This window comes from Microtus pennsylvanicus, chromosome 6 (genome assembly GCF_037038515.1).
Source record: "Microtus pennsylvanicus isolate mMicPen1 chromosome 6, mMicPen1.hap1, whole genome shotgun sequence".
NCBI classification, from domain to species: Eukaryota; Metazoa; Chordata; class Mammalia; order Rodentia; family Cricetidae; genus Microtus; species Microtus pennsylvanicus.
Window position 1 is genome coordinate 125,983,495 of NC_134584.1, and position 19,031 is coordinate 126,002,525.

Here is a 19,031-nt window from a genome sequence, read left to right on the forward strand (position 1 = left end):
TGTGCCAGCCTGTGCAGACAGCCCTGGCTTCTGGATCCCTCTCTGCCACCCTGTCTCAGGCAAATCTTTTCACAGCTGGGGCTTGAAAACTGTCCCCAACACATCTTTGTAGCACACTTGTCATCAAAGCAGTGTGTATGTCTGTGTGTGTCTGTGTGTGTGTCTGTGTGTGTCTCCGTGTGTGTCTGTGTGTGTGTGTGTCTGTCTGTCTGTGTGTATGCCTGTGTGTGTGTGTATGTATGCATCACTCATCAGATAACATCCGCCTGTTTTTTGTGACAGAGTTTCTCATTAGGACCTGGTTGGCACGCACCAAATTGGCTAGGCTGGCTGGCTGCTTGTTTTCACCTGTGAAATGCTGGGATTACAAGCACGTGCCACCAGTTCTGGCTTTCGAGCCCAGAGAAGCTCTTGAGGGTTTATCAGCGAGAACTTCAAGCCCTACCTGAGAAACAACCTCACCAAATACCAGAAAGCCAAATATTTTGCTGCTGTGGCAGAGTGAGAGCCTCCTCCTAAGTCCTGCCGCAGCTCATTGGTTCAGGGCGAGACGTGGTCTTATTCCCCACCATGACCTTCTGGTAGGAATATCTGCGAGACTAAATAACAGACTACAGCGCACGGCTGGGGAAGACGTCGCCCTCCCTGAGGCTGCCATCTCCCGCAGCCCAGTGTTGTGTCTGGCCTCTTCTGATAACAAGATGCTGTGTGTCTCCACGTAAACGCGAGCTCGGGCAGCATATGGCTTTGACACACCGTCTCCGACTGCTAATGGGCATCAGCCTCTCGCTCCACCAGGGTGCAGTCATGGGGGTCCACCTTCCCCTCACCCTCAATCTGTCTGCCTCAGCCGTCACTAATGGAAGCGGATCCCGCGTCCCAGCATGCAGTGCTGCACAGACTTGAGCAATCATCCCCCATGAAACGTGGGATGGAAATAAACCTGCTGTCTCTCGGAGATGTTTTCGGCTAAGGCCTTTTAAAAGTCAAATCCAATCAAAACATCTGCAAAACCAGAGGTGCGGATGTCCTTGGGAACGGTCCTACCCCAGAGCAATTTAAATATATTCTGGAGGTGATTTTAGACTCACCTAGTTCTCCTGGGTAGCAGGCTCTATTTATGGAGATCAGTGAACCGTGTCGTAGCCACATTCATACACAGAGACCTTGGGACAGCCTTCCTCCCTGCAGGTAGCGTATAATGTTCTCTGGTGGGATCTCAGTGACAATGGACAGCCAGGCACCTGATGTGCCTCACCATCAACCACAATTGTGTGTGTGCGCGTGCACATGTGTGTGTGCTCACCTGTGTGGTGTATGTGTACACACATTTGAGTGGTTGTGTATGACTGTGCATGTGCTTGTGGAAGTCAGAGGGCAATGCTGGGCATAGTCTCCCCCCCCCACACACATACATACATACATACATACATACATACATACAGCATAGTCTCTCGCAGAACTTGCTACTCTCTGATCAGCTAGGCCGGATTAGTCAGCAAGCTCCAGGAATTCATCTTTCTCCTCTCCTCCGAGGCAGGGGTTATGGGTGTGCACCGCCCTGCCTGGTTTTTCACACTGGTGCCAGGGATCTGAACTTGGACACTTGGGCTTGCACGTCAAGCCCTTTACCCAGCTAACCATCCCCTTAGCCTGACTTTCCTAAATTATGTGTACATGCAGGCATCACACACACATGCGTGTGAGCACCGGTCCAGAGGCCAGAAGACGGCATCAGATCCCTGGGAGCTGGAGTTACAAGCGGTTGTGAGCTGCCCAGCGTGGGTGCTGGGAACTGAACTGTTTCGTCTTAGCAGCCCATTGACCCTTTTTAAAATAATATTTAAATTTTGAGTGTGCACTCATTGTATATGTGACTATCTCTTCGCATCAGATTCTTAGCAACCAGACTCCAGGGCCTCAGGTCTGTTTCTCTTGCCCGATCTCTCCATTGAGCAAAGACAAGAAGCACCTGTGCCAGCCACAGTCACAAGAGAGAATCAAGAGTCCAGGGAGGTTATCAGGTGAGCTGACTGATGGATGGATGACGCAGGATATAGAGAAAAGAAAGAAGAGGAAGGACAGGGACGCAGGCAGGAAGGCAAGTTCAGCATGGCTCAGACTTCATCAGGACCAAGACTGGCCTCCAGACAAAGGCAGCAGCCTCCCTGAGGGGTGAGTGAGCGTGCCGGGGGCCTGCATCCGAGGATTTAGTGGGCTATCGGAGGACACACTGCCTCATGGCCCAAGAATCAGACAGGACAGAATAAGCCATGGAACAGGCCACACCTCTGGAACAGATCCTTCTGAACCAAGCAGGGTACTGGTTCAGACCCAAGCCCTGGCTAAGCCAGGACAAATCAGCTACCAGAAGCCAAAAAGGGTCACCTAGTGGGAAGTCTTCACTGGGACATTATTCCTGACACTGTCAGCGTATCAGAAGACCTGAGCTGAAGGGACTATCACCATGTACCTTGTGGGTCAGACAACTCCACACTCAAGCATACACACACACACACACACATGCACACACACATGAAACTTCATCAGTGTCCACAGAACCCTGTTGGCACGTGGGATCCAAGCTCTGGTGCAGGCAAAGCATGAACACCCACTTCACTAAGCACCACCTCACAGGCCCAGGGAAACATTTCTCTGTATTCTCCTCAATGTTTTTCTTTAATCAGGGAGGGGGTGGCTGGGAAGGGTGATTCCAAAGCCATGGAAAGTCTGAGTATTGTCCGTCAGAGGAGCTGGCATTCCGGGATGAGGGAAGGCTGGACGCAGCACAATGCAGCTTTTGCTCCATGCCGTAGATGAACAGACGAGTCTTGCGTGGCCCGTGCCAGCGGGCCCGCCCCTCGGCCTGTGTGCTGCCCTTCCTCTTCAGACTTCTGCTCATGGCGATGCCCAAGGAACAAGGGGGCTCCTGCAGCCACTCCACCCAGCAGCGGGGAACAGTGTGCTGTACTCAAGGAACCCCGTTGTCCTTGAACTGGTCTCCATGATCTAAACGTGACTCACAGGTTGTAGATCCGGGTCCTGCCTTGGCAGCCAGGTGGGAGAGTAACGCTGGAAGCGTGAGCTGATTGCAGGATATTTAGCCAGATTTATTTAATTCTCACAAAACTAAATTTAAAACTCAGGTGCACCTAAAGAGTTCTCATTTACCACTTGGCATCTACGAGTTCTAATTTGTAGTGTTGCCTCCTGCTTCAGTTTCATATTTTATAAAGATTTGCTTTGAAAAAATGCTTTTATATATACATATAGCTTAAATTTTTTATTTATGTATGTGTGCATGGTAGTGGGGGGGAGAGGTCTTGTGTGACACAATGTGTGTGTGAGTGTGTGTGAGTGTGTGTGTATGTGTGTGTGTGTGAGTGTGTGTGTGTGTGTGTGTATGTGTGTGTGTGTGAGTGTGTGTGAGTGTGTGAGTGTGTGTGTGAGTGTGTGTATGTGTGTGTATGTGAGTGTGTGTGAGTGTGTGTGTATGTGTGTGTGTGTGAGTATGTGTGTGTGTGTGTGCTAGAAGACAGTTTGTGGAATTGTCTCTCCTTTCACCTCTTCATGGGTTCCAGGGATTAAGATCAGGTATCCGGGCTCATACAACAAGCACCTTTACCCACTGAGCCACCTGCCAGCCCCAGAGTATATATTTTTAACAGTGCTAGAAACTGAATACCAGTGCTTCACACGTACACACAAGGCAAGTGCTCTATTACTGAGGTTATCTGCACACCAGAGCCCAGGGCTTTTGGATGCTTTTATGACTTTTTACATAATTTTTTATGAAAATATATTCAAAATTTGCATAATTCAAAACCATTTACATTTTTAAAAATTCTTTAGATCATTTTTATAAATGCAATAAAATCATGTGGAAATGTTCATTGTCATGACAGAATTTTTGATCATGAAGTAATAAAGGAAAAATCAACTTAGTGAAATATAAAATAATTATAAATTCAATGTGTCTTTGCTTTGTTAGTCATTCAAGCAGATCCAAAATAATCCATTTAAACATATTCTATAATGATTAATTCAGTCATCTTTGTCATCTGCCAATTTTTAGTCTATGTTTTTCGATCTTGCTTTTAAAATATATGAATATATAAAAATATGAGTATGTATTTTTTAAAGTATGGGAACAGGGTAGACTTTGTTTAACTGTCTGCATGCTTAAACAAATTTCCAGATAGATGAAGAGGGTTCGCTTGTCCTCCCACCCAGGCCATCAGATGTGAGGGGCAGACGCTCGCCCGCATGGTGTGAATCGGAAATGTCCCCGCTGTCCTCAGCTTGTGCTGCTTGAATCCTGCAGAACCTTAAGGCGACTCCTGGTTCAGAAGTGGGTCCCTAAGGATGGACCTTCGGGGTGATACCAGCCTTCCCCTCCTGAGAGCCCCGCTCAGCTTCCTGTCTGCTGCCATCGTCTTCCTCCCACTGTCACGGAAAAAAACTGTTCCCTCATGCCTTCCTGGCTATGACAGAGTGGAACTCCCAAAAACTGAGCCAGAGTAATTTCGTGCTCCCTTATGGTGTTCCGGTCAGATATCTGATCACATACACAGAACACAAACTGAAGCTTCATCTTTATAGGCAGGGCACTATCACACTGTACCTTAATAATTTCCAGTCACTCTCGGTTCTTGCTTATAGAAGTTTCTCCTGGACTTGGTGGAAACCCTTCTTGACTTTCAAGTCCTGTGCCCAGCACCCCGAAACAGAAGCAACCGAGTCAGCATTTTTGATAGACTTCACTTTAAAAAGAAAACTCCAGTTTGTGCCAAGCACAGCCCGTAACCCTCACCCACACACACTGCCCTTGTAGGACTTCTCCTGTCTGGCACAGGAAGAGAACACAGACCCTTAGCATCATATTAGACACCTGAGCAGGTAGTGCCAACCACGTGGGAATCACGCTGCCGTCAAGCTACTCTTTGGATGTGGTTTTTTGTTGTTTTTGTTTGTTTGTGTTTATACTTTGAAATGACCAATTGGCAATTTAGAGAAAAATAAAATGGCAGTGTTTAAAAAATATTGCTTGAATGTAGCAAAAATATGTCATGCAAGAAACAAAAAATTATGAACAGTGGCATTGGGTCTTGAAATTCTTACCACCTCACAGAATTTCCAAGAAAGACAGAATGGAAGGAATTTGTCCTGCTTTTCCAGTTTGTCCTCAGCTGATATTACAGAATTGCTTTCTGTTCCTTTTAGAGAACTTTGTTCATGTATGAAGCATGTCTATGTACACGCATACACACACGCACACACACGCACATGTGGGTCACTTATTAAAATATTTTAAGTGATTTCCGTGTGGTAGCACACACCTCTAATCCCAACACTCAGGAGGCAGAGGCAGGCAGAGCTCTGTGAATTCCAGGTTAGCCTGGTCTACATAGTGAGTTCTAGGACAGCAATAGCTGCTCATTGCTTTGTTTGGCATTATTAGATTGTGTGCTATGTGTTATATTGTAATTCACATTAATGCATGTTGATGTTCCGTTCAGTTGCCACACATTTTCAGCTTTGGCATGTGCGTACGACGTGTGCATGCATCATTTGTGTGTGAGGGAGGGAGCACACTCACCACAGCACACGTGTGGCGATCACAGGTGTCACTCCTCATCATCAGACTTCCCACTCTTCGTCCCTGAGAAAGGCAGGCTAGCTGGGCTACCACCTTCCAGAGAGCCATTTAAAACTCCACAAACTCCAGCAGTTTGTTTGCCAGGGGAGGACCATTTTACCATAGATATCCCCTGTGTCCTGTGATGATAATTCATAGATTCGGTGTTAGGTTGGTTTTATTCTTGTTTTTAAAGCCTCTGCACCTATCGTTCCCTGGCCTCACCCCGTCTCAGTCAACACCACTCTTCTCAGAATTCATGGTGCAGGCTCCACCTCTGCAATGTGTGGGCCGAATGGATTGTGGATGATTTGATCTGAAACCAGTCCACGTCTTCACTGCTTCCTCTACTCCAGCCCCTCAGTGTATGTTCTAGAAGCCAAAAAAAAAAAGTTTTATTAGTCTCATGGATACAACCAGAGACTTGACTAAAGCAACTTCAAGAAGGCTCTGGCTCACCGTTTCAGGAAACGCAGTCATGGCGGGAAAGGTGTGGTGACAAGGTCCTGGGCATAGACAAGAAGTTGACAACATTCCCATTTCCCAAGCAAGAAAGTTGAGACTCCAAGAGACGGAATAAATTGCCCCCGATTCAGATCCTCCAGCCCAGGCATCTCAGAGCCAGGATGAATCATGAAATCTCAACATCCTAGAATACATTTGTTCATTGGCACTGTTGGATTTCCTTTCTTCCTTGGGAGACGTAAGGGGCCAACAGCAAAGACCTATCAGGAGAGGGGATTTTTCTTCCTTCTCCTCCTGCCAGCTGCACTAAGAATGAGTCACAGGTTCGGGAGCTAGCTTAGTTAGTAAAGAGCTTGCGGGTAGGCAAGAGGTCTCCAGTGTGATCCCCCAAACCATCTAAAAACAGACTTTATGACTCACGATTACAATCCCAGCACTGGGGAAGGAGAGCCAGACAGATCCCTGGGGGTCTCTAGGGAGCAGTGACCTTTTTTACACGGTGAACTCCCGTTAGTGAGAGACCTTGTGCTTAGAAAAAGTTGATGGTGTCTGAGGAACAACCCTTGACTTCCACACACACATGCTTGCACTCACATACACATACATACACACATACATACATACACACATGTACACACATATACACACATACATACACACACACACATACATACACACATATATACACATACACACATATACACACACAAACACACAAACAAAGAGTGAATCAAACAGAGGAGCCAGGAAATCACAAGAGCCAACGTGGCTTCCTCACCCCACCCCGGGGTGAATATGACATGTGCCTTTACTAGATGCTGTTGAACATCATCTTTACACCAAATGACCCTTTAGGGAACTTCTTGTTTCCGCTCTGGACGGCACTGCCAAGGAAAACGTCCCCACGGGAAGCCTGGGACATAGCTGGCAAACCCTGGGCCTTTAAGGACTAGGAGTCTACATGGAAAAACATCTGGCTACTCCTACCAGCTGAGGGAACGTAAGGAACTTGCTCCGATGACATGATTTCTCCCTGAGAATTCATTTTCCACCAAGGATGTACTTGGCCCTGGTGTTGGCTCGTTTGGTTCAGTGTTAGCCTGGTGGTTGTTATTCAGCAAGGTGTGGCCCTGACCTAACACGCTTCTTTCCTGAGCAGTTCTCACCCCAAAGCCTAGCCTCTTCCAGCAAACCTGGAAGCTCCCCGAAGCAGACCACAGCAGGTCTCTAACTGCTGTGGGCCAGGTCCTCAAACTGCGTGGCCGCTGCTTTCATTGCTCCCTGAACCCCCTTGATCCCAGTCATCGCCACTTTGAGCTCCGCAGCCCGGACCTGCTCCCCTTCCTAACCGGTCTCTGGCTTCTCCTCTCACCACAGTGTCCTTGGCAGGAATGGCCCACATCTTTTACGAGCAGATCATTGCATGGAAAGTTATGTGGCAAACCATGGCAACTGGTCACCTGGGTAAGTACAGGCCAAACACCCACTTGGGTCTGAGGTACTGGAAAACGGAGACTATAAAGCAGTTTGGGGACTTTGTACTTCCCTTCTTCCTCTGTCAGGGTAGTTTTATTTCAGCTTGACACACGCTAAAGTCATCTGAGAGGAGGGAGCCTCCATTCAGAAAATGCCTCCATAAGATCGGGTTGTAGGTCATCCTGAGATATCTTCTCATGATCCATGCTATGGCCATGACTGCCCCTGACTGTCCCTCAGATAAGTGGACATGAACTGATAGCTTCATACACCCCATATCCTGGATCTCCAGGTGTCAGGTAAAACTGGGGTCGGCGGTGTGTATCTGGATTCAGAGTACTTCTTCCCGGAGACAGGAGAGGGAGGCAGAATTCCAAGAAGTTCATGGCCAACTAGCCTGGTGTCCACAGTGACCAATAACAAAGGAATTCTGCCTCACAGAAGGCAGACAGTCAGGACCAACACACAGGTTGTTCTCCGACCTCCTCACGAAAGTCAGGGCACACTTATGCTTGTGTGTGCTCCACGTACACACACATACCACCACCTCCCTCTCTATCTTATACTCACACACCCAAGCTCTCTCTTCCCCTCTTTTTACACACACACACACACACACACACACACACACACACACACACACGAGGCAGGATTAGAAAAAGAAGAGTTGGGTGTGATGGAGCACGCCTTTAATCCCAGAACTCAGGAGGCAGAGACAGGTGGATCTCTGTGTGTTTGTGGCCAGCCTGATCTACAGAGTGAGTTCCAGGACAGCCAGGGCTACAAAAGAAACCCTGTCTTAAAAAAAGAAAAAGAAAGAAAGAGAGGAGGGGGAGAGAGAGACCAAGAAAGAAAAGAAATGAGGCCCCAAAGAGCCCAGACAGACCAGAGAAGGCTGGCCATGGAGCAAACCGTGAACAGATGGAGACTTGGTGCTATGAAAGAGTCAGGACCAGACAGGAAGCCACGGAGTGATGTCTAGCCATCAGTGGACCTGGTTGGAAAGCCTGCCCCACAGTTTGGACTGCCATTTGGGGGAAGTTTTAGAAACTTAGAGGATGGAGAAGTAAGTCTCTAGGTGTGGGTAGTCAAGAGTTCTCTCTTTCCTTCTCCATCTCCCTCTCTCTCCTCTCCCACCCCACTTCCTCAACCACAAACCGTTCTCCTCACCACACATTTCCACCACCACGGTGTTCAAGTCCATTGAGGCATCAAGAGACCAGGTACCAAAGCCATGAGCAAAATAAATCTGTCCTTCCTTAAGTCTCCCTGTCCGATATATTAGTAACAGGGACAAGGAAAGCAAGAAATACAGAGGAGCAAAGAGAATCCAAGGCTTCTCCTTCCTGTTACCCCAAGGCATGGCTATGGTGAAGGCTTCAGGTAGTCAGATGCAGCCTGCACACTGGTCTCCATGGTAGCAGCGTGTTCACCTGGGCACACGGCCATGCAGAATGGAGAGGCATCCTCAGCCTCCTTTGCAGCTACGTAGAAGGTTCTAGTTAGTGGAGATCCATTGAGGCAATCCGTGACTCCACATCTCTTCCTCTGTCTAAAGCAAGGGTGCGACCATCTTGGGACACTAGCATGAGATCTCTCCTACGCGGGGTGGAACAGTATGTTGGAGGAGACTGAAGCTCTAGAGGACTGAGCCGCTTCCTTTCCGTCTCTGCGAGAGACGTAAGCATCCACGGTGTTTTATTTATTTAGTTATTTATTTATATTTTCTGTGTTGGGTTGGCTATACATTAGACCTGACCTGTCACCTTCGTTACAACAGCTCTGTCCCCAAACAGAGTTACCTTGAAGATGGCTGGATTCAAGCAGCTCTAAGTCGCCAAGATCCAGCTACACAGACATCATCAATGCCAAAGCCTGGAAGCTCATGCCATCATGGCTGCCGGGGGCGTCTCTGGAAAGCCAAGGTACCATTTACCCATCAGTCCACACTGTCTTGAGTGGCAGACACTGAAAAGGACCCTAGCGATGAATCCACAGTGGACTTCCTATGAATTGCACTGCCCTCCCTGGGAGCACCCTCATCCTCACCGTCCGAGATGGTGGTACCCACAACTCAGACAGAGAAAGTAGGAAGGGCAAACAGGAAACCTGAAATGTAGACACAGGTCCTTCGTGGGTCCTCACTATCGTGAGCCTCCTTACAAGGGTTCATCTTTCAGGGGGAAGCTGAGACCCTCCAGGAGTAAACACAAGACAGGCAGAGGCAATGAAGTGGGGGATGAGGCTCATGAAGACCTGTAGAAGCACAGTGTGGAGATACAGGCTGGTTGGGCTTCCATGTCTGTGCCAGCCCCTTCCCAAAGGGAAGCCTACAAGCACACTGCCTACCGCCCTTGCTCTCATGGGAAGGCGGAATGTTTATAGACTATACAAGTCAATAAGGCCAGCTGGAGGACTCGTGCGTGAGACTGGGAGGGCAGACATGGAGCGGCTTGCGGGAAGGCCTCTCCGTGACTCACCTGCTGTCACTGTATGCTTCATCACCTCCTTGTTGAGAGCAGAGGCTGCTCTCAGAGCCTCCTCTCCAAACTCACGGCACCTGTGTGGTGAAGGCCGCCATTATCTCCTACCCATGAGAGAGGGACAGTCACAGCCACTGTGCCTCCGTGGGTACCACTTTGGCCTTAAATGCTCACCCAACTGCTATCTGCTGACCTGTAGATGCTACAGACTAACAGCTGAACAAGGCCCTGACCCTGCCTGGCCATCTTCACGAGGACCAACACTTGGCTCTGATCCCCAGCAATGTTCCTCTGAACTTGACCTGAAGATCTTCCATGAGCCCCTCACATCCATCCCTTCCTGCTTTGGGTCTGAGACTGTTCTACCTCTCCTTGAAGGTCCTGACCCATCCCAGCATCCATGCTGTGAAATTTCAAGACCAGCTATAGATCTCTTTAGATCTTAAAAGGCTACAGAAACTGCCGCAGTAAACCAAACAGGTGGCCCTGCACACCTGGCTAGATGTGAAGATGAGTCTCCTATGCGACCGTTGCTAAAGCTTCTTAGGCTGCAGCACTGATGGTCCCACCTAACCGTAACCTAGCAGCCAAAAGCCACACCAGAGGCAGGAAGGAGAAGGCTCCTTACACATCACAATGGACTGGACATGCTGTGCCTTTTGCTATTCTTGCAACTTTTCTGAGATGCGCATCTTAATTTATTCTTTCCACCAAAATAAATAAATAAATAAAATAATAAAAAGAAAGGAAAGAAAGCAGCAAGTGTATCTCAGCTGGTAGATGGGTGACTTAACAGGCAAGGAGCTCTGGGTTCGATCCCCTCACTTTGCGAATCTGAAGCAAGACTGTCCTAGCCCCAGGGAGTAAAGTCAAGAGGATCAGGAGTTCAAGGCCACCCTAGGCTACATTAGACACTGTTTCAAGAAAGGCAGAGGAAAGAAAAAGAATATGCACAAAGCTTTGGAAGCCTAAGAAGGCACCCAGCACAGATAAGGGCACAGGAGGAGCAGCTGTGAGGACAGTGTGGACTCCTGAGCCCCTGAGAAGGTGACTCACTGTAGGGAAGTGGCCGGGGTTGGTTATCCCCAAGGCAGGGGCCAGAGAGAACCCCATGGGCTCCTCAGACCGTGGTGACAAGCTTGTTGATTTGGTCTACAGAGCAGCCACTTCCCCACGAAAAGCCCCAATACCTTCCAGGAACTGCCTCTTCCCACTTCCCTTTGCCTCAGGCATTCTGCAGCTTTGCCTATCTGACTTCATCCACAGGTCTTTGCAGGCACTTGCGACCCTGTTTTTGGGGAGCTGACCTCCCCCTGCTGTGAATGCTGATGACCCACAGTGGGCAAAGTGACGGCTCTGGAAGGGGTGACACTGGTTTTAGCCTGTAGTGGAGGGATCCCAGGTGAAGACATGGAGGAGGGGAGGACCAAGGCTCCCCACTTCTGCCAGAAGCCCTGGAAGTTGGTAGAAGAAACACATAGGATCTGCAGGCTATCAGGATTTTGAGTGTGACCTTCACCGAGTGGTCACCGTCACTGGGCAGGCACACTTCTGACATCGTTAGGGCTTTTGGGCCCCAGAGACTTCACCCCCCTTTAATATTTATTAAATTGGCATACTTACTGTATGTATTTATGAGACATAGCATGTGGCTGTACCTGTATACATGGTGTAATGACACACCAGGCCACGGGCCCACTTATCACACAAAGTATTTTTTATTTCTATGCAACAGGACTCTTCCAAAACCCTCTTTTTAAAGCTATTTTTAAATGTTCAACACATTGTTTTCAACCATGGTCCCCTTACCATGCTACAAAACATTAGAAGTGATATCTGCTACCAGCTGCACCCTAACCTGGTTAACCACCCTCTCTCACCCTGACCCCACCCCCATTTCCCCAGCTGACCATAATGATCTTCCTACGCTTGATGTCCTTGAGAAGATGTGGTAGTCCTGACTCTCATCTTTTGGACCTGATGTATAATTTGCCAGTCTGCTAGGAAGGCTATAACAAATATCCCTGGAGCCCAGTAGCTTAAACAACATGAGGAGCTTATCCTTCATGGTCCTAGACAGCAAGCCCAAGACCACAGAGCCGGCTGATGCTGTTCCCAGCAAAGGCCTTGCCCCTGGCTTGCAGAAGCACCTGGTTGTTGTGTCGTTGCGTGTCGACCAAAAGAACGACTGCTCTTTGGCTGAGGACCTAGATGTGCTGGACGGGATTTCGGCCCTGGGAGCTCTTCACTGTCAACTGAGGATCCTTGAGGGCCTGGCCCAGGCTCCCCACCCTCCCACGTGAATGCCATTCAGGTTTTTTTGTTGTTGTTCATTGTTGCCTGCCGGACAACTGGAAGTGTTTTCTTTGGAAAGCCCAGCGATCCGGCACGCTACCCTTCCTCTGTACTGAACAAGTGTTGTTTAAACGGGCGGCCTCGATTGTTTTGGAGATAGGCGCCTTTTCGAGGGAGGAGGAGGTCTGTGCGCCTTGATTACTTTGGCGGCCTTCCTTTGTTTTTTCTGGAAACTCCTCTCTGCGTATGAAGATGGTAGGTTTCACGGACCTGTAACAAACACTCACTCAGCATGCAAGACCCTGGCCCTGGGCAGCCTAGGAAGACTCATACTAAGGTTCCTGAGGAGGCCCAGAAAGGGAGAGGTGGAGGCTGCAGGGCCTGGGAAAGTCACACCCCCTAGTGTGAGCTGAGCTTGCTGACTGTTTGGGACCTGCAGACAGAGGCCTGAAAATTCCAAACACAGTCCACAGCCTTTGGCTTTCCTCAGGCCCCTTCCTTCCTGTCCTTCAGCCTGACCCTCCCCTCCTGGCAGGCCCTTCCTGTTTCGGGGAAGGTCAGCCTGTGGCAGAAGAATGGCCATTGTTCCTCCCTCCCCTGGTCCCTGCTCACATCCGGCCCCTAGTCTCTAAGTTCCCCTTCAGAACAGCCAGACTTTCCTTCTCCTGCAACCTGAGAGACTAGGGCATTTCCTGCCTGGCCACCCTGGTTCCCACCCTCCGCTGCCTGCAGGCCTGAGGGACATCAGACTCTGCTTTTCTAGGTCCCACAGCTCTAACCTGTGACTGAACTTGGCAGCTCTGGGCCCTCTTTCCTCATTTTCACGCTCCACCTGCTCCAGGACGTATTTACCTGGGACCTCATGGGAAAAAAAACACAGGGCGAATCCAGTCACCCACACCTTCATCCTTCCAGGCAGGCATCATCCTGTTCACAGATCAGAGATGCTTCGCCTGCCTGCGGCCTGGGGGCTCTCTCCATGACTCCATAGCCAAGTGAGCTCCAGGCCTTTCTGACTCAGTGCTTTCTGAGCCACCTACTTGCTTGCAGCTGCTTCTGCTTGGGGGAGCCCTTTCTTTTGGCTCCTTACAGTAGGGACAGATCCAGGTCTCCTCTGTACTACTTGGGGACCCTCTTTTGGTACTCCCTTTAGTGTTCAGCCCTCTTCCCCCACTCATTTCTGCCACCGGCCACCCATCCACAACTCACAAAGAGACAGGATCCTCCCCAGTGTGGCCAGAGTGACCAGGGTCCCAGGAGATATCTCTGAGCCCCTCCCCGATTCCATGATTTATTCAGAATTAGTCCCCTGAGCAGCTCATTTAGGAGATATTCCCCCCACAAATCTGTGTGAGCCCCTTTACCTATGGGGGCCTGGCTGGTTGACACCATCTCCCTAAGATGGAGTGTCCCTGGAAAAGTAAAGAAACAGGCAGGAGTCCCAAGGGTCACATGAAGTTGGGGAGAAGATTTATTTGTGGTGGATCAGTGAGTCCCTTCTGCTGCTATTAGGGGCACGTACATGGTCACATACGTCACCTATGTAACCACAGAGGTCAGGATGGTTCTTCCCAGGCCTGCGGATGCTGGAGTCACCTATGACGACACGCATCAGGGGTTACAGCATACTCTACTGCACCATGAACCTTCACCAGCACACACACACACGTCAGCCTTCCGCTCAGGACCAACGTCTAACAAAAATATTGTCTCTCTGGCTGCAGTGCGGATAAGTCAAGAGACGTGTTGGCTGGCGTGACGGCGCACACAGATGTACTGTGAACACAGCCACTGCAGAGTCCAAAGTGCCCCATTGCTATTATTAGGCCGTGACCAGATGCAAAGCCAGGAAAAGTGACCTGGCTCAGAGGACCTCAACCTCTGAACGAATGTCGTCATCTCGCTGAGTTCCTGAATTCACCGCCAGTAGGTTGGGACATTCTCTTCAAGAGCCAGCTCCACGGTCAGATTGTAGGGCGTTGTGTAATCCGTGAAGTTCACTGGCAGGGGTGACTTGCGTCTTTTGCACATTGACCCTCAAGTTCCTGGAAGCTAAAAGTGATGAACGTTCTGTTCTTCCCCCTCCCCCACCCTACTCCTTTCTGTTCTCTGTCCTTCAATCAAACTATGTGACACCCACAGTGCCCAGGGGACCTGGCCAGAACCCCAGCTAGCACTCACGTGTCCCTAGAGCCCGCACACATACAACTTGGGGGCTCTTTCCTTTTAAAACCATATACATGACCATTCTCTGTCAGAACGGCAGAAGGCAGAAGCCTAGCGATTAAGACTCGCCAGAAAACACACTGGCTGAACCATTCCTCAGGGACAAATGAACTGGTATCCCAAGGCTGGGAGGGAATGGGGACCACCCTTCCAGTACCTTCGGGAGATGCTGTTGAATGGCTAGGAATACGCTTCTCTGTAGATCCAGGGCAAAGTAGGCTGGATATGTACACTAGCCTGCACTAGATGTAGGGGTCAGAGGATCACGATGGGCGCTGGAGAGAAGTTCTAGGAAACAGCTCTGTAATGAAGGCCACTCAGCACTGTTGTGGCCTGTGGCGTCCTCAGTAAAATCTGTTTGAGAGAATGGAGCTACACTTTCTCAAAGTGGCCCCGCTTCGTCCCCTCTGGCTACTCCCCTTTGGCTCACAATCTTTGTTAGCTTTCGGCCCCTAAATGAGAAACGGTCCAGATTTTTTTATTTTGCTTTGTTTTGAAGCTCTGCTGTGCCTACGCCCACTGGCCAAGCCCCTGACAACAAACTTCATCAAAACAACATGCATGTGTTAAACCTCTGTCCTAGAAGCAGGCATCACTGGGGCCTGAGTGTGTTTGCAGAATGGTTTCCAAATTTGACCTGTGTCCCCAAAGCTGCGATTGCCGTCGAGAGCTGTTATTACATCTCTGTCTTGCCTCAGGAGATACACAAAGGCCAGAACGCTGTGTGCTGGGAGTCGTGCCATCCCCGATGCTCCTTTTGCCTTTGGGATCAATGCCCCCCAAAAACATGTGGTCGTTGGACACCAGAAACACAACATCCGTGTGTGTTACTGCTGGAGGGAAAAGAAACTGGGGAGGATGGCTGCTGAGATCTGCCTCTAGGCCCTGTCCACAAAGCCCTTCCCACCGAGATGAGACCTTCTTCCGTCAGGGGACTGACCTGACACTCTGGTGCAGGCCACCTCCATGGCAGGGTTCCTCAGTGTCTTTGCTGCTTCCCCACCACAACCTAAGATGGCTTCCTTGGCCTCAGTTAATTCTCTAGTCCACCTCATCCATTTTTCACTGTTCTTACAAAATACCAGAGCCAAGGTACTTTATAATAGTAATAAAAAAAAAAGTTTATTTCACAGTATTGCGAGTTCAAGAACGTGGTGTCAGCTCCAGAAAAGGCTCCCTGAGCCTGCCAGATCATGGCAGATTGCATTGTGTGACGATCACATGGGAGACAGTAAGTCAGGAAGAAGTGGGGGGGAGGGACCAGTCTTTCTCCTTTATCAAAAACCATCTCTCATAAACCAAGCAGGCTCTCAGGAGAAAGCCTCTAACCCTTCCCCCCAGCAAGCACACTACAGACAGCTCACCTCATGTGTGTTAGGTCAGGTCTGCAGGCTTGGACAGTGGGTGAGTCTGGGGTGAGGAAGAGAAGCCTGTAAGAACTGAAGTTGCGGGAGGACAAGTAGTCTGCACTGAGCTCATGGGGACACATTCCGGCCATCATCATCATCTTGACTCTTCTGTATTGGTTCACTTTGTCCCCCAGCCTGCACTCTTCAATGACCCCCCCCCCCATGCCAGCTTCACCTTCATCCTCCTCCTCCCTCCTCTCCCTTGGGTCCACCTGGCTCTGTGTATCAGGATTGGGAGGGGCGCTTATCTCCTCTCATGGACGCCTGCCTGGTCCACAGCAACTCAGGTTGAGATCTGTCTACAGCTAGACGATCACTCGGCACCTGTTGCTGGGGCTGTCTGTGAGTCACGCCAGGCCTCAGCAGGACGAAGGAGCAAGAATGCATTCCCGCCCTGTAGAAGCTCGGAGGAAAAATTTTAGGTAGTTGAAAATATGGGCCAAATGGGGCCATCGTCTGTTTTTGTACACACAGTTTTACTGGGACACAGCCACACCACTCTCCCAGGCTGTGTCACCACACAGAGAACACACTGGACAGTTGGGACCAGAAATATGATCTGCAAGTCAGAAAACACTTACTCCGTGGTCCTACACAAAAAACCACCTGTAATGAGTCTTTCTCTGTACCACCAGCTAGCTCACATATGACGTGGAGAGTTATTATTAATTATGAAAGCTCAGTCTATAGCTTAGGTTTGTTCCTAACTAGTTCTTGTAACTTAGATTAACCCACTTCTATTAATCTATGTTCTACCACATAGCGCATGGCTGTTACCTCTCCTCCTGCATATCTCGCTTGCTCTGCATCTCCTGGTGTCTCTCTCCTATGCCTCAATTCCTCCTCCTCCTTCCTCTCTCTGCAAGGAAGTCTCACCTACACCTCCTGTCTCGCTATTGGCCACTCAGCTCTTTATTAAACCAATCACAGAAATAGACCTTCACACAGTGTACAAACACCCCATAACAACCTGTCTGTCTGCTCTGCCCCATTTAGGGAGCCCCAGAAGATGGGCCCTTTGTCTTGTTGATGTCCCAGGGACTGCCACCCATACATCCCCAGCAGACAAACTCTCAAGGCCTGGAGACAGGTTCTCTGGATGGTAAACCCAAGGCACCCGAAAAGGAGAGGAGAGCTGGGCTGAAATTCAGTCTGTAGAAGGTTTGCTTAGCACACTTGAAGCCCTGGGTTCCATCCCTAGCATTGCATAAGCCAGATATGGTGGTTCATGCTTCTAATCCCAGCACTTGGGCAGTGAAGGCAGGAACATCAGAAGTTCAAGGCCATCCTTGGCTATATAGTGAAGCCAGCCTGGGCTACCCGAGACTATGTTTCAAAAGAACAACAACAACAAAATTGAAATGAGGCAGGTTGCACAGCATCTGCACCATCCTGTCAACACTGGGCTCTATTGCTAAATTACCTTAAATCAAAACTTCTATCCGAAACCACATCGCCATCCCCAGGACAGTGAAAGCCTCCTGTGTTGACAGGAGTCAGCAATTGTCTCGAGATGACCTCAAAGACCTTTTGTTCTCCTGCTCCAGGCATTGAGAGGCCACCGTAGAAACTGAAACATGAAGAAAAGGGCCTGGACAGGATAGCCCTAGACAGTCACACAACTGTGCAGGATGCACGCATACCTTCCGGAACTCTTCCTGGCGACTGCCCCGCTCCCCTCCACCCCTGCCGTGCCCTGCCTACCCCACTCTAAAACGAAGACAGTTGCTCCCAGAAGGACTACACAGCATACTGAGCCCAAACCCCTCCATGGTTTTCTTTGTTCACACAAGGGATGTGACTGGTCTCTTGGCAGAGATGGCGGATGCAGAGAAGGGAAAAGGGGTCCTCAGGCTCTGTTCCTGTCTGCTACTCGGAAAGGTTTTGTTTCCACTGTACTTCTTGTGTGCGTGAAAGCCCCTTGAAAACCAAAACCTGCATTGAGAACCCCCACCACACCCCACCCACACCACCCCACCCATGACACAGGAGCACAGCTGTACCTGTGTCTGCTCCACCTCTGAATGATACTTCTCTGCTGCCCTGGTACGCTTCTCCTGAGCCCCTGCTCTGATCCCCTCTCCAAACACCTCTCCACCCCAGAGAAGCCACCCACTGGCAGCCGCCCCTGGCCAGGGTCACTCTGCACAAACAGCCCCTTTCCACACACCCCAGTCTGTCCTAAGGCCAGCTGTGTGGAGGCTGTCACTCCTCACCCCCACAAAGGCTCAGCCACGCAGCTCAACAAGGTCCCCCGGCCTCCTGGGTCTGCTGCTATCTGATCAGCTTTCATCTGACAGACTCAAGGCCTCGATGTCCCTGAGATGTCTCAGGGCCCATTTGTTCGCCTTCAGAAGGTCTCCTCCCACAAGCCTTGCTGGTGGGGATGTGGAATGGTCCAGCCACTATGGAAGTAAGTATGGAGGGTTCTCGAAAACCAAAAAAACAGGCCTACCATGTGACCAGCTACATCACTCGGGAGGAGTCACCCAGAATGTTCTAAGTTAACACATCACAGAGACACCTGCACATCCATGTTTGCTGTGGTACGGCTTCACAGCGGCTAACTTAGCCAACAACGGAGGAATGAATAAGAAAAATGCCGTACATTAAAATTCAGTACTTAAACCGTAAACAGGCAGGCAGTTGACCCTTGAGTGACAGGGCGTACGTGCAGAAAGTTCATTACCGCGGCGGGTTGTGTCTACTAAAGTTGTTTCAAGTCTGACCTTGAATCAACAATAAACACCTGGGAATTCAAAAAGGAAAAAAGGAAAAATGTCATATATACACAAGAGAGCTTTTTTATTCATGAAGAGCAAAGCCCTATCATTCATGGGAAAAGGGAAGACCCTGGAGACAATAGGATAAGTCAGTCTCAGAAACACAGAAGCTATGTTTTTCTCTCGTATGTGACCTCTCCATCTTATATGACCGCATCTAACCATGTGTGTGTATGTGTTAAATGAAAGCAGATATGAAATTGTAAGGAGATAGTGAAGGGAGAATGAGGGGACAGGGTGGGGCAGAATAGACCCA

General features: G+C 49.6%; 1 long non-coding RNA gene across 1 annotated transcript in view; it reads right to left on the reverse strand.

Moving 5' to 3' along the window:
• Positions 1 to 5,631: 5,631 nt before the first annotated feature.
• LOC142853008 (uncharacterized) overlaps positions 5,632 to 19,031 on the reverse strand; it is a 34,489-nt gene continuing 21,089 nt past the window's right edge. The window contains exons 2-3 of the long non-coding RNA XR_012911053.1: positions 5,864 to 6,010; positions 5,632 to 5,778 (exon numbers count right to left, since the gene is read on the reverse strand). This is a non-coding gene — a long non-coding RNA (uncharacterized LOC142853008). The remainder of the gene's footprint in view (positions 5,779 to 5,863; positions 6,011 to 19,031) is intronic.